The sequence below is a fragment of the Rana temporaria genome, chromosome 2, assembly GCF_905171775.1.
Source record: "Rana temporaria chromosome 2, aRanTem1.1, whole genome shotgun sequence".
Taxonomy (NCBI): domain Eukaryota; kingdom Metazoa; phylum Chordata; class Amphibia; order Anura; family Ranidae; genus Rana; species Rana temporaria.
In genome coordinates this window covers 388,189,684-388,204,267 of record NC_053490.1, presented here as the reverse complement: position 1 = coordinate 388,204,267, position 14,584 = coordinate 388,189,684, and positions in this window count along the sequence as shown.

The following is a 14,584-nucleotide window of genomic DNA, read 5'->3' as shown; positions in this document are numbered from 1 at the left end:
CACAGCACAAAAATGCATTTAAAATGCATTGTTTATTGTGAAAATTACAGTTGCAGTTTGGGAGTTAACCACAAGGGGGCGCTGATGGGGTTATGTGTTCCCTGAAATGTGTTTACAACTGTAGGGGGGTGTGGCTGTAGGTGTGACGTCATCGATTGTGTCCCCCTATAAAAGGGATGACACGATCGATGCAGTCGCCACAGTGAAGAACGGGGAAGCCGTGTTTACACACGGCTCTCCCCGTTCTTCAGCTCCGGGGACCGATCGCGGGTCTCCAGCAGCGATCGGGTCCGCTGGTCCCGGAGCTTCGGACCGTGTCGCGGGAGCGCGCCGCAGGCGCGCGCGCCCGTGACCCACGGCTGGGTACTAGTACAGGATGGCCCAGCCGTGCCATTCTGCCGACGTATATGTGCAGGAGGCGGTCCTTAAGTGGTTAAAGGGTCAGCTACCCTCAAATTACTTGTGCAATATTCACATTATATATCCAACTATAATTATCTGAGCTATATTGCCTCTCACATGCAACTACTATTATGCGTGCAATATTCACCTCATAGATGCAACTATAATAACCTGAACTATATTGACTCTCATACGCATCTAATAGTTGTTGCTACAACTCCTAGTTACCACGTGTACTCTCAAAGTACCTAAGCTATAAATTGCTACTCTTATGCAACTATCAGTTGTCGCCACAACGCATATTTACTACGTGCTGACATAAGTGCTAAGTTGCGGAACATGTTCGCCTAAAAATTCCTATGCTAAGGGTTGACGTATTCGATACCTTCTCCCTTAGTCGCCGAATGCACGACGCTATGTAATACTCATAAATTAATCACTAGCGTACAGTTGTGCATTGCAATCTTTTAGTACATAATATAATTTTAAACGCTAAGCTCTGGTTGCATGTTGTAATGCGTCCATTCTTAGTAGCTCAACGCCTTTCTTTATGTGACAGAGAGATGATGTAGAGATCCCCCAAACTCCTGTTTGCTAGGAGTGACGCCTGGGGACCAATACTGAATTGTCACATGTCACGCAGTTGTGGTTCACTCCGTTCACCAGTGCTGTTACAGGGAGGGGGCGAGCAGGAGAGTCAGGACTCTCTCTACGTTGCAGATAGAGAAAGGAGCTGTGTGTTAGTGGCCGTCCTGACTCTCCTGCTCGCCCCCTCCCCCCTCAAGTGCGGGGGCGAGCACGACACTCCACACCAGGGAGAAAGCCTTGCGCTACTGTGTGGAGTTACAGACAGAAGAACAGGAAGTGAGGATTTCTAAAAAGAAATAAGGACATTTAAAAGCAAAATGGAAGGATGAGGTAAGTAAAGGAGGACTGCACTAAGGTAAAAGGAAGCTATTTAGATTTTTTTTTTTTTTACCTTTACAACCCCTTTAAGCCTTCAAGTTCACTTGCTCTCTGCCTTCGCCTTGGTCAAACATCACAGAGACTTTCTCCTGCGTTCCTGTTGAAGACTTTGCTTGGATGAAATCTCTTCTGGCTCCTGATCCTGCTTGCTGTTTTACTACGTTCATCTCTGGCTCCCTGACCTTTGTCTGAGTATCCGATCTGGTTCCTGAACTCTGGCTATGTTTTGACTACGCTTACTCTGTTTATCTTTTTATTATTATTATTATTATTATTATTATTATTAATAAACAAGTGTGATTTAACTGTACTTCTGTTTCGGTCTGATTCATGGTCTCTGACAGTAGGCGAAGGCCATAAATTCAGAACATGCAGTCAATCCACATGTTGGTAATATTTTTTCCAGATTGGATGACCAGGATCACTGCATGGATCAGTTTCCCATGGCGTTACAAATGCTCCTGAGTCGCACGGCTCACCCGGAATCTCCCACTGTGGCTGCTCCAGTACAACCTGTGTTGCAGGCCGTTCCTGCTGCTGCTCCAGTCTCTGTGCAGGCACGTGCCTTGAGTATAACCTCTATAGGAGGCATGCCTGGTTCCACTCTGCTTCCCCAGCGATTTGGGGGCATCCAGTTCAATGCAGAGGGTTTCTCAACCAGGTTGAGATATACTTCCTGAGATGCTGCCCCAGGCGTTTCCCACGGACAGAAGCAAAGTAGGTTTTGTGATATCGACCCATTGTCCTGAGTTACCCAGAATTTGTGGCTTCCTTCAAAAGGGTATTTGACGTTCCTGCACGCTCCGCTTCTGCTGCCAAGAGCCTCATGTCCATCAGAGTATGAGAACTGTTGCCAATTACGCCATTGAATTCTGTACTCTGGCAGCAGAGGCTGCTTGGAACAATGAGGCTCTCGTGGCTGCTTTTTCTCATGGTCTCTTGGATAACATCAAGGATGAGATAACAGCCGAAGATATACCCATTGAGCTGGAGAAGTTGATCATATTTGCCATCCTCATTGACTCCAGACTTGGAGAAAGACTCTCTTTTAAGGAGCGCTTGCAGAAGCCTCCTGTACATTTGTCTCCGAGCTTTGCAGTCCCACCCTTGTATTCCTCAACTCCCATGCCTCCTGGTACCGAGTCGGTCAGTGAAGGTGAACTATAAAAGCAACAATCAGTGCACAAATAATACAGTTAAACTAAAAATATTGCAAGCTGAACACAAAAAAAGGTAATCACGACCTTAAATGTAGCAAATGAAAAAATATGTAAGTGCAGCGCAATGAAAGTCCATATAAAAGTAACTGAAGATGACACCCAGTGATACAGCGAAAATTCTTCAAACGAAAGTGATGTAACCTTCACCAACAGATGGGATGGACCATTTGCGTTAACAACGAAGGTGAAGGTGAACCCATGCACTTGGGCTTCACGCGTCTTTCTGCGGATGAGAGAGCCCTTAGGAGGAGGGAGAGATTGTGCCTTTATTGTGGCCGTCCAGGGAATGCCCAAACCTTGAGGTCCTGTCACAGACAGACCTTAGGTGGCGTTGTTTTGTCTCCAGTTATCCAGAAGGATAAGCCCCTGGTTTCAATTCCCCTTAATGGGGTTAGTCGGCCGTCGAGGTACAGGCTCTAATCGACTCTGGGGCTGCAGGCCTGTTCATTGATGCTGCCTTTGTATCAAAGCACTCGATTCTGCTCCAGCTCCGTGACACTCCCCTTGCCATTGAGGCTCTTGACGGGAGACCTCTACAGCCTGCAGGGCCAGCGCTACCACTAGGCGGATTAAGCAGCCGCCTAGAGCGCACGGCCGCCTAGGGCGCTCAGCCGCTGGTTATTCTACTCCCGCACGCACTGTGCAGAGCTTTCCACTATCTAGCAGGCAGCTCTGACATGTGTCAAACAGAGCCGCACCCGCCGACCCCCCCCACAGCGCGGTGCTCTCTCCACTCTGACATGTGTCCATCAGCCTATGCAGTTCCCCCAGCAGAGCGTTCTCCGCTTTGGTGTGTCCAGATATTCCCCCTCTCTGCTCTGAGATCATGATGTCACATGATCTCCACACTTCTCCAGAGTCCCGCCCCTCCTGTGTCCTCTGTCCAATCCACTATGTCTGCCTGGAGCAGCTACAGACTTCTCCTGCATCCCGTCCCTCCTGTGCACTCGTCTGTGAAGGGGAGGTGGGCGGGAAGATCCAAAACAAGCAGACACACAAAATACTGCTGAATGAACCAGTGAGACTGACTATTCCCAAGTGAGTGAGCTCTTTCATTTACCAGACTCTGCTCCCTTCTCTCTCTGACCCCCCTCTCTCTCTGACAAGCCCCCCTCTCTCCCTGACAGCCCCCCTCTCTCCCTGACAGCCCCCCTCTCTCCCTGACAGCCCCCACCTCTCTCCCTGACAGCCCCCACCTCTCTCCCTGACAGCCCCCCTCTCTCCCTGACAGCCCCCCTCTCTCCCTAACAGCCCCCCTCTCTCCCTGACAGCCCCCCTCTCTCCCTGACAGCCCCCCTCTCTCCCTGCCAACCCCCCTCTCTCCCTGACAACCCCCCTCTCTCCCTGACAGCCCCCCTCTCTCCCTGACAGCCCCCCTCTCTCCCTGACAGCCCCCCTCTCTCTCTGACAGCCCCCTCTCTCTCTAACAGCCCCCCTCTCTCTCTGACATCCCCCCTCTCTCCCTGACAGCCCCCTCTCTCTCTGACAGCCCCCCTCTCTCTCTGACATCCCCCCTCTCTCCCTGACAGCCCCCCCTCTCCCTGCCAACCCCCCCTCTCTCCCTGACAGCCCCCCTCTCTCTCTGACAGCCCCCTCTCTCTCTCTGACATCCCCCCTCTCTCCCTGACAGCCCCCCTCTCTCCCTGACAACCCCCCTCTCTCCCTGACAGCCCCCCTCTCTCCCTGACAGCCCCCCCTCTCCCTGCCAAGCCCCCTCTCTCCCTGACAGCCCCCTCTCTCCCTGACAGCCCCCCTCTCTCCCTGCCAACCCCCCTCTCCCTGACAGCCCCCCTCTCTCTCTGACATCCCCCCTCTCTCCCTGACAGCCCCCCTCTCTCCCTGACAACCCCCTCTCTCCCTGACAACCCCCCTCTCTCCCTGACAACCCCCCCTCTTTTCCTGACAGCCCCCCTCTCTCTCTATGATAACCCCCTCTCTCCCTGACAACCCCCCTCTCTCCCTGACAACCCCACCTCTCCCTGACAGCCCCCCTCTCTCTCTGACAGCCTCCCTCTCTCCCTGACAGACCCCTCTCTCTGACAGCCCCCCTCTCTCCCTGACAGCCCCCCTCTCTGACAGCCCCTCCTCTCTCTCTGACAGCCCCCCTCTCTCTCTGACAGTCCCCCTCTCTCCCTGACAGCACCCCTCTCTCCCTGACCCCCCTCTATCTCTGACAGTCCCCCTCTCTCTCACTGACAGCCTCTCTCTCTGTCTGACAGCTCTCTCTCTCTGACAGCCCCCCCTCTCTCTCTGACAGCCCCCTCTCTCTCTCTGACAGCTCTCTCTCTCTGACAGCCCCCCCTCTCTCTCTCTGACAGCTCTCTCTCTCTCTGACAGCCCCCCTCTCTCTCTCTCTGACAGCTCTCTCTCTCTGACAGCCCCCCCCTCTCTCTCTCTGACAGCTCTCTCTCTCTGACAGCCCCCCTCTCTATCTCTCTGACAGCTCTCTCTCTCTGACAGCCCCCCTCTCTCTCCCCACTCAGTCTGACAGCCCCCTCTCTCTCTGTCTGACAGCTCTCTCTCTCTCTCTGACAGCCCCCTCTCTCTCCTCCTCTCTCTGACAGCCCCCCTCTCTCTCTCTCTGACAACTCTCTCTCCCTGACAGCCCCCTCTATCTCTCTCCCCCTGACAGCCCCCATCTCTCTCCCCCCTGACAGCCCCCCTCTCTCTCTCCCCAACAGCCCCTTCACTCTCTTCCTCTCCCCCCTCCCTCCCTGACAGCCCCTTCACACTCTCTCTCTCCCCCCTGACAGCCCCCCTCTCTCTCTCTCCCTCCCTGACAGCCCCCTTCACTCTCTCTCTCCCTCCCTGACAGTCCCCTTCACTCTCTTTCCTTGTCAGCACTGGAAGTAGCTTTACTCCAGTCTGTTTATCTCTTGTTTTAACTCCTTCCTTACCATCATCTGCCTATATATTAATTGTATAACAGAATTACTTGATTAACTTTATCCTCTTAAAGTGGTATTAAAGCAAAATATTTAATTTACTGCAGATTACCAATTTATAGATGGGTGGCTGCATTAGTTTTGTTCTTTTTATTTTTTTAGGTTTTCTCTTTTATATTAACCTGGTGATCCTGCTAGTAAGGCCCCTTTCACATTAGCGGACCATTCGTCCGTTTATTACAAGTCCGTTTACGGACTTGTAATGCATCCCTATGGGATCGCGTCCGTTAGCGGATGGAGCATCCGCTAACATCCGCAACCATCCACGTCCGCAAAGATCCGCTTTTGCGGACGGAAGAAAACCCTATTTTTCTTCCGTCCGGCGGAACGGATCAGATGAAGACGAACAGACGGTCTGTCTTCATCCGATTCCCCATAGGGGAGAGCAGAGGAAAGACAGGGCGGTCTCTGCACAGTGTGCGGGGACCGCCCTGTCCACCGACAGCTCAGCGGGGATTACGGATGATCCCCGCTGAGCCAACGGACACACGGAGCGGACACTAAAACGGTCCGCTCCGTGTGAAAGAGGCCTAAGTCTTATGTTTTTCAAAAGAACGAGCTGTCTTGCAGATGTAGAAGTTAGAGGGTTAAATCAAACCATTTAACACTGGCGAAGGGGGTGGAGTCAGGGGCGGACCCAGTGGGGGCGGCAAAATTAGGTTTCGCCTAGGGTGTCAAAAATCCTTGCACCGGCCCTGACAGCCTGCCCATGTGACTCATGAAACTGTTCCGTTGTCCAGGCCATAAGTTTGCGCTGGTTATTGGTTATTCTTGGTTACAGAGGCACAACCTCTTCTTTTGATTGGCTCCATGCTGATCAGCACAAAACAGTAAGACATGCTTCCAGAAGGTAGCCAAGGTCCTGTGCACCTCTTCACTCTCCTCCCTGCCGGAGGATTACTGTGATTTTAGTGATGTCTCTAACAAAGGTCAAGGCAGTACTTTGCCTCCACACCAGTCACATGATTGCGCAATTGACTTTCAGCCTGGTGCCATACCCCCTCGTGGCTGGGTTTACCCTTTGTCAGTGAGTGAGTGAGTGAAAAACGTATATAGTGCAACACATGCGAACTGAATCGCCTCTGGGTCTTGGAGGATAAGGGCCATGGAGGAGTATGTTGCAGACGCACTTTCTCATGGTTTCATCTGCAAATTCTCGTCTCCTGCTGGTGCTGGTTTCTTCTTTGTGAAGACGAAGTCTGAGGAACTGCGACCTTGTATTGATTATAGGGGCCTCAATTGTTTCATGATTAAGAATGCCTATCCGATTCCGTTCATTACAGAGTTATTTGACTGTCTCAAGGGAGCAACGGTTTTCAAAAAGCTTGATTTGAGAGGGGCATACAATCTCGTCAGGATTAAGGAGGTTGACAAGTGGAAAACTGCATTTAATACCAGAACAGGCCATTATGAGTACCTCGTAATGCCTTTTGGCCTTTGTAACGCTCTGGCAGTTTCCCAGGAGTTTATTAACGATGTCCTCCTAGATTTGTTGCAGTTATGTGTGGTGGTTTATCTCAACGACATCCTCATATTTTCCAAGTCCCTGGTGAGCCACCACACAGATGTCTGTCATGTGCTTCAGAAACTATGAAAGAACAATCTCTATTGTAAATTGGAGAAGTGCGAATTCCATAGTGAACAGGTTAAATTCCTGGGTTATGTCATTTCCACTGCTGTTTTTTTCGATGGACCCAGAGAAACTTTCAGCAGTCCTACATGGATTTAGGTCCTCTACAGTGTTTTCCTGGCTTTGCTAGCTATTATCGGAATTTTTTTTCCGTAACTTCTCGTTTCTGGTCAAGCCCCTGACTGATATGACCAGAGAGGACAGTAACCCACAGAGTTGGTCTCTGGAGTCCATTAAGGCCTTTGAGAGTCTCAAGGCTGCCTTTGTTTCTGCTCCTGTGTTGGCACATCCTGATTCTACGTTACCTTTTATCCTTGAGGTTGATGCTTCTGAGACCGGAGTTGGCGCTCTTCTGTCTCAACGTCCTAGCTCTGAGAGCGCTATGCATCCCTGCGGCTACTTTTCCAAGAAACTGTCACTGCAATTACGAGATTGGTGACAGAGAGCTGTTGGCGATCATTTTAGCCCTGAAAGAATGGAGACATCTCCTCGAGGGTACCACTGTGCTGGTTCTCATTCTTACTGACCATAAGAATCTCACATTCTTGTCTGAGGCTAAACGCCTCTCTCCTAGAAGGGCACGATTGGCACTTTTCTTGTCAAATTTTAATTACATTGTCTCATTCTTACCCGGTACTAAGAATCTAAGGGCCGACGCTTTGTCACAACAATTTTCCTCCACTTCAAAGATTGAGTCGGTTCCGGTTCCTGTGATTCCTCCTGATCATATTCTGGCTACGGTTCTCACCAGTCTCACTTCTCCTTTGGGTGACAAAATTCTTGCTGCTCAGGTGATGCTCCCCCTGAGAAACAGTGTGATCGCTGCTTTGTCCTGGAGAGTCTCTGTACTGCGTGCTCCAGACTAGGGATGAGCCGAACACCCCCCCCCCCCCGTTCGGTTCGCACCAGAACCTTCGAACGGACCGAATGTTCGCGCAAACTTTTAGAACCCCATTGAAGTCTATGGGACTCGAACGTTCTACTTCAAAAGTGCTAATTTTAAAGGCTAATATGCAAGTTATTGTCGTAAAACGGGTTTGAGAACCCGGGTCTTACACCAGGGAACATGTATCAATGGAAAAAAAAGTTTTAAAAATGGTCGTTTTTACTGGAGCAGTGATTTTAATGATGCTTAAAGTGAAAAAAAAATAAAAAAAATTCCTTTAAACATCGTACCCACTGGGTGTTACTATAAGAAAAAGGTAATTTAAAACTGCTTGCGGCTTTAATGTAATGTCTGCAATATGTAGTTGGATATGGATATGTATAAGGATTGCGCTACCCTGGTAGGGGACCTATATCTACCTAATCATGTGCCATAAACTAAAATTAGCACCTGTAAATATTACATTGTGCTATTCCACCACAAGTTTACTAATAAGTGACAATCCACCAAAAATTATACAATTATTCTTCTAAGAGAACTATGTATGTATATATGAAAAAGACACAAAAAAATGTGCTTTTTAAATCTTAAAGCACGTGCACTACCCTATTCCGTGTTCACAAAAAATAAATAAATATTGTGTTACTAGACCACAAATATTATGGTGAAAATAATAACAAATATTGATACAAAATATATATAAAGGAGAACTCCTAAATGAATCCTCTTCTCTTCAATAGGAAAGTTCCAATGTGATAACCAGGTGCTCCTAAACAATAGATATTCTTCCTGTGAAGTGTTCAAATGCAACGTGATTTCACCACTTCCGTGATCTTCCCATCACCATTAAAAATGGCCACTCACCTGATCCTTTTTAATAAAATGCCTTTGGTTCATTCCCAGGATAACCACTCCTATTTTGCATCACAACTGTCAGGTATCTTGGATATGTTATTATGGCCACTCCTTCTCTATAAAAGCTCACAGGGAAAGGATGCCCATCATAGTGTAGTAGGTAAAATAATTTATTGGTTTAAAATACAAAGCATATATTGCACTCACATTTTAGTGTGCCTGTATGTCGGCACCAAGCTTCTCCAGCCGTGTATGCAAGCATATGAGGGAATATGCGTTCCTCTATTCTGTTCTCCCAGGGCCTTTCTTTCGATTAGTATGGTGTCCCATGGGTGTCAGCAGCCTCTACGCGGTTTGCAAAGTATGTTGCGTCATCAGGAAGCTTAGTTTATGGCACATGATTAGGTAGATATAGGTCCCCTACCAGGGTAGCGCAATCCTTATACTATACCAACTATATTTTGGGCAAGCCACCATAGAGCGACTTGCACCCTTTTGATTGCAGCAAACCATTCAATATAGAACAACATTTTTTTTCCATTTGCGCCAGTAACACCCGTCCCATATAATGTCTGCAATATGGATGAAAATCATTGAGAAAAATAGCATGGGTTTCCCCGCCCCCCAGGTCATTACCAGCCCCTTTGGCCCTATATACTTTGAACAGCAGTATACAGGCGGTGCAAACAAGACAGGGACTGTAGGTTTGTTGTTAAGTATAATCTGTTTGTAATTTTGAACTGGTACTTTTTTAAAGTGTAGCTCCAGCCAAAAAAAATATTTTTTTAAGCTTTTTGGAAAACACAGAGAGGGGTTATCACCCCTGTAACATTTGTTTTGCTGTCTGTGCGCATCTGTTCAGAAGATTGCACCTCACTTTCTGTCCCAATGACAAATGATTTTTTGAAAATTTGGTTTTTTTTGGTGCCCCTTGGCCTCCTGACTGTGTTTTAAAGGTTCAACTTCACATCTATGTGATGCATCAGAGTATGTGCTTTGCTGCAGAACAGCCTATTAATTTGAGAATGAACTGCCAGCCACCCCTCAATAGCACCAAAGTACATGGGCCTTTTTTTAATTTTATTATTTAATGTCACTGCACCAAAATGCATGGTGCTTTTGTTAGCATGCATTTTTATGATTTTTTTTTATTTACACACATTATATATATATATATATATATATATACACCGTGTTTCCCCGAAAATAAGCCCTGGTCTTATATTAATTATGCCAACAAAAGACACAGTAGGGCTTATTTTCGGGGTAGGTCTTACCATGTAATATGGTGTCTACTCTCCCCCTCTCCCTCCCTGCCTGTCAGGAATCCCCAGTGAGAACTGAGTTAAAATGCTTGTAAAATCCTATAATCCACTCTATACAGTAGTATATAATGTACAATGTGTGTGTTCCTGTAATATAATTGTGCCAAATACCTTTGTTATAGCGCCATTCTGTGCTTCTGTGACCCGCCGGAGCTCTCTTCCCCATAATTATATTACAGAAACACACACATTGTACATTATATACTACTGTAATAGAGTGGATTATAGGATTTTACAAGCATTTTTAACTAGGGCTTATTTTTGGGGTATGTCTTATATTGCAGGCCTCCTGGAAAATAACGCTAGGTCTTATTTTCAGGGTAGGTCTTATTTTTGGGGAAACAGGAGATATATATATATATATATATATATATATATATATATATATATATATATATATATATATAATGTGTGTGTAAATAAAATGTAAAAAAAATCACAAAAATGCATGCTAACAAAAGCACCATGCATTTTTTTGAGAATCGTGATCTTCATTCTAAGCAAAAGAATCGTGATTCTCATTTTTCCCAGAATCGTGCAGCTCTACTGCCTTTAGGAATTAATATGAGAAACACCAGAAAATCTATTGACGTAGCTTTAGGTGCACACTGTACAGAGGACACAGGCAGTACACCACATGAAAATACTGCAGCTAGCACAATCACCTGCCTGCCTGTCAGTAAATTAGGAAGAGTGGATTTAGCTAAACTCAATACAGTGTATAAATATATATACAACACCTGGGATGCATATATATCCGCTACACACTGAAAACTCTAACTGACTAGCCTGCCTGCCTGCTCTATCTAACTCCAAAAAAATTACACTCTCTCTCCCTCTGTAAACCACCAACACACTACACAAGGCCGACTTCCAGGCAGCATTATATAGTGTGGGGCGTGTACTAAACCCCCTGAGCCATAATTGGCCAAAGCCACCCTGGCTTTGGCCAATTATGGCTCTCCGTTTTTTGCAAGCTGTGATTGGCCAAGCATGCAGGTCATAGTGCATGCTTGGCCAATCATCAGCCAGCAATGCACTGTGATGCCGCAGTGAATTATGGGCCGTGACACGCCACTCGAATTTGGCGCGAACGACCCAAAACTTTCGTAATTCGACGAATGATCAAACATATGACTCGAATACGAAGCTCATCCCTACTCCAGACTTACCATTCTCCCAAGGCTGCTGCCCACCCTGGGAGGAATAAACTCAATTCCCAACAATTCTGGTGGCCTAGTCTACGTGATGATGTAACTGCCTTTGTAGCCGCCTGTTTCGTGTGTGCTCAGAGTAAGACTCCTAGACACCTTCCAGTGGGCCTCCTACAACCCATACCCAATGGAGAGAGACCCTGAACCCACATGTCTATGGATATTCTTACTGTGGTTGACCGGTTCTCGAAAATGTCTCATTGTATTCCACTTAAGAAGTTGACCACTTCTAAGAAACTGGCTTCCATCTTTGCTCGGGAGATCTTTCGCTTACATGGGCTACCCAAGGTGATTGTCTCAGATGAGGTAGTCAGTTTGTGTCCCGGTTCTGGCGAGATTTTTGTGCACAGTTGGGAATTCAGCTTGCTTTCTCCTCTGCGTATCACCCGCAGTCTAATGGGGCCACAGAACAAGCCAATCAGTCCTTGGAGCAATTCCTACGTTGCCATATTTCTGACATCATAACAACTGGTCAGACCTCTTACCGTGGGCAGAGTTTGCTCACAACAGTGCCATGAATTCTGCTTCCCGATTGTCCCCGTTTATGCCCAACTATGGTTTCCAAACTTTCATGTTGCCTGATTTGTTTGTTCCTCAGAGTATTCCAGCGTTAGAGGAGCATCTCCGTGGTCTTCGTTTCACTTGGGCACAAGTCCAGGAGGCTTTGCGACATGCTAACGCTAGGTACAGACTCCACGCTGCCCGCTGACGCCTGCCTGCGCCTTCCTACCAGGTTGGTGACAGGGTCTGGCTGTCATCTCGCAACCTCCGACTTTGTATTCCTTCTCTGAAACTGGCACCTTGGTTTATTGGACCTTTGCGTATCCTTTACAGGATTGACCCAGTGGCTCACGCGTGGGACCTTCCTTCTAGTATGCTCAAATGTGTTCCATGTTTCCTTATTGAAACCTTTGGTCTGCAATGGCTTTACCACCTCAGTGCCACTTCCTCACCCTATACAGGTTGAGAACCATGAGGAGTATGAAGTACAGTCCATTGTTAACTCCCGTAGTTTCTGTGGGCGCATACAGTACCTAGTGCATTGGAAAGGGTACGGTCCCGGGGAACGTTCTTGGGTCTCATCCTCGGACATAGATGCCCCTGTCCTCCTCCATGATTTCCATAGACGTTTTCCCCTCAAGCCCGGTGGTCCTCCAAGGGGGGGGGGGGGTACTGTCAGGGCTGAGCTCAGCCCTTCCTTCACTGAGCTGGCTGCTCATCTGTCGGCTAATTGCCAGCTCCTATTTCTCCACAGTGACTCACCTGTTGTTAATTTGGCTCTTCACTCCTGCCTACTTAACCACTTCCATACAGGGCACTTATACACCTTCCCGCCCAGACCAATTTTTAGCTTTCAGTGGTGTTGCACTTTGAATGAGAATTGCGCGGTCGTGCTACACTGTACCTAAACTAAATTTTTATCATTTTGTACCCACAAATAGAGATTTCTTTTCGTGGTATTTGATCACCTCTGGGATTTTTATTTTGGAAAAAAAATTAAAAATTTACCGTAGATTTAGAAAAAAATACGTATTTTTTTTGTTTCTGTTATAAAACATTGTAAATAAGTACGTTTTCTCCATCACTGATAGGCACTGACGGGCACTGATAAGGCGGCACTGATGGGCACCGATGTGGTGGCACTGATGGGCACTAATATGCGGCACGGATGGGCACTGATAGGCGGCATGGATGGGCACTGATAGGCGGCATGGATGGGCACAGATAGGAGGCACGGATAGGCGGCACGAATGGGCATGGATAGGCGGCACGGATAGGTGGCATGGATTGGCACTGATAGGTGGCACGGATGGGCATAGATGGGCACTGATAGGTGGCACTAAGGTATGTGTTGTACTAATGGATGCCAATCAGTGCCAAACAATGCCTGCCAATCAGTGATGCCTATTGTGGGCACTGATTGGCATCCATTGTGGGCACTGATTGGCATCCATTATTTCTGTCATCCTTGGTGGTCTTGTATGTGTTTTGCATCCCTGGTGGTCTAGTGGCATCCCTGGTGGTCCAGTGTGGGCATCCTCGGGGGGACTGTGCTGAAATTCAATCAGCACAAACCCCCCCTATCAGAGGAGCAGCCGATCGGCTCTCCTCTACTCGCGTCTGACAGACGCCAGTGAGGAAAAGCCGATTACCGGCTTTTCCTGTTTACATCGTGATCAGCCAAGGTTGTACACGGCTGATCACGTGGTAAAGAGTCTCCTGTCAGACGGACACCCTGCAACAATGATCGCCGCGATGCGCGCCCCCAGGGGCGCGCAGCGGCTCAATATCCTGAGGACATCATATGACATCCACTCAGGATATTAAAACCACTTTGCCGACGTCAATCTGCAATTGACGGGCAGCAAGTGGTTAGGCCTTCCAGTTCACTTGCTCTGTGCCTTTGCCTTAGTCAAACATCACAGAGACTTTTTTCTGCGTTCCTGTTGAAGATTTTGCTTGGATGACATCCCTTCTGGCTCCTGATCCTGCTTGCTGTTCTACTATGTTCATCTCTGGCTTCCTGACCTTTGGCTTGTCTGAGTATCCGATTCCTGATCTATGGCTATGTTTTGACTACACTTACTCTGTTTATCGTTTTATTATCATTATTAAACAAGTGTGATTTAACTGTACTTCTGTCTCAGTCTGATTCATGGTCTCTGACAAAATGTGAGTACGCCCCTAAGTGAAAATGTCCAAATTGTCAAAATTTTGTGTGGCCACCATTATTTTTTAGCACTGCCCTAACCCTCTTGGGCATGGAGTTCACCAGAGCTTCACAGGTCGCCATTGGTATCCTCTTCCACGACGACATCACGGAGCTGGTGGAGGCACTGCTAATTTTATTATCAAACCCAGTCTTCCACTTAGCCTGGGTTCACACTGTAGCGATGAGGGAACCAACATAATTTCAGCGCCAGTTCCAAAATTGCATGTCTTCGACAGGCACTGCCCTCTGCGAGTGTCAATACAATGTTAATGACACCCCCAGATCATTTCACAGATCGCAGTGTGACCTGTGGACACCCATGCGATCTGATTCCAGTGCCGGGGGGGGGGGGGGAGAGTACTTGCACTTTTTCTATGTGAAGCAAATGCGAGTTCACATTGCACAGACATTGAATCAGCATGGCAGTG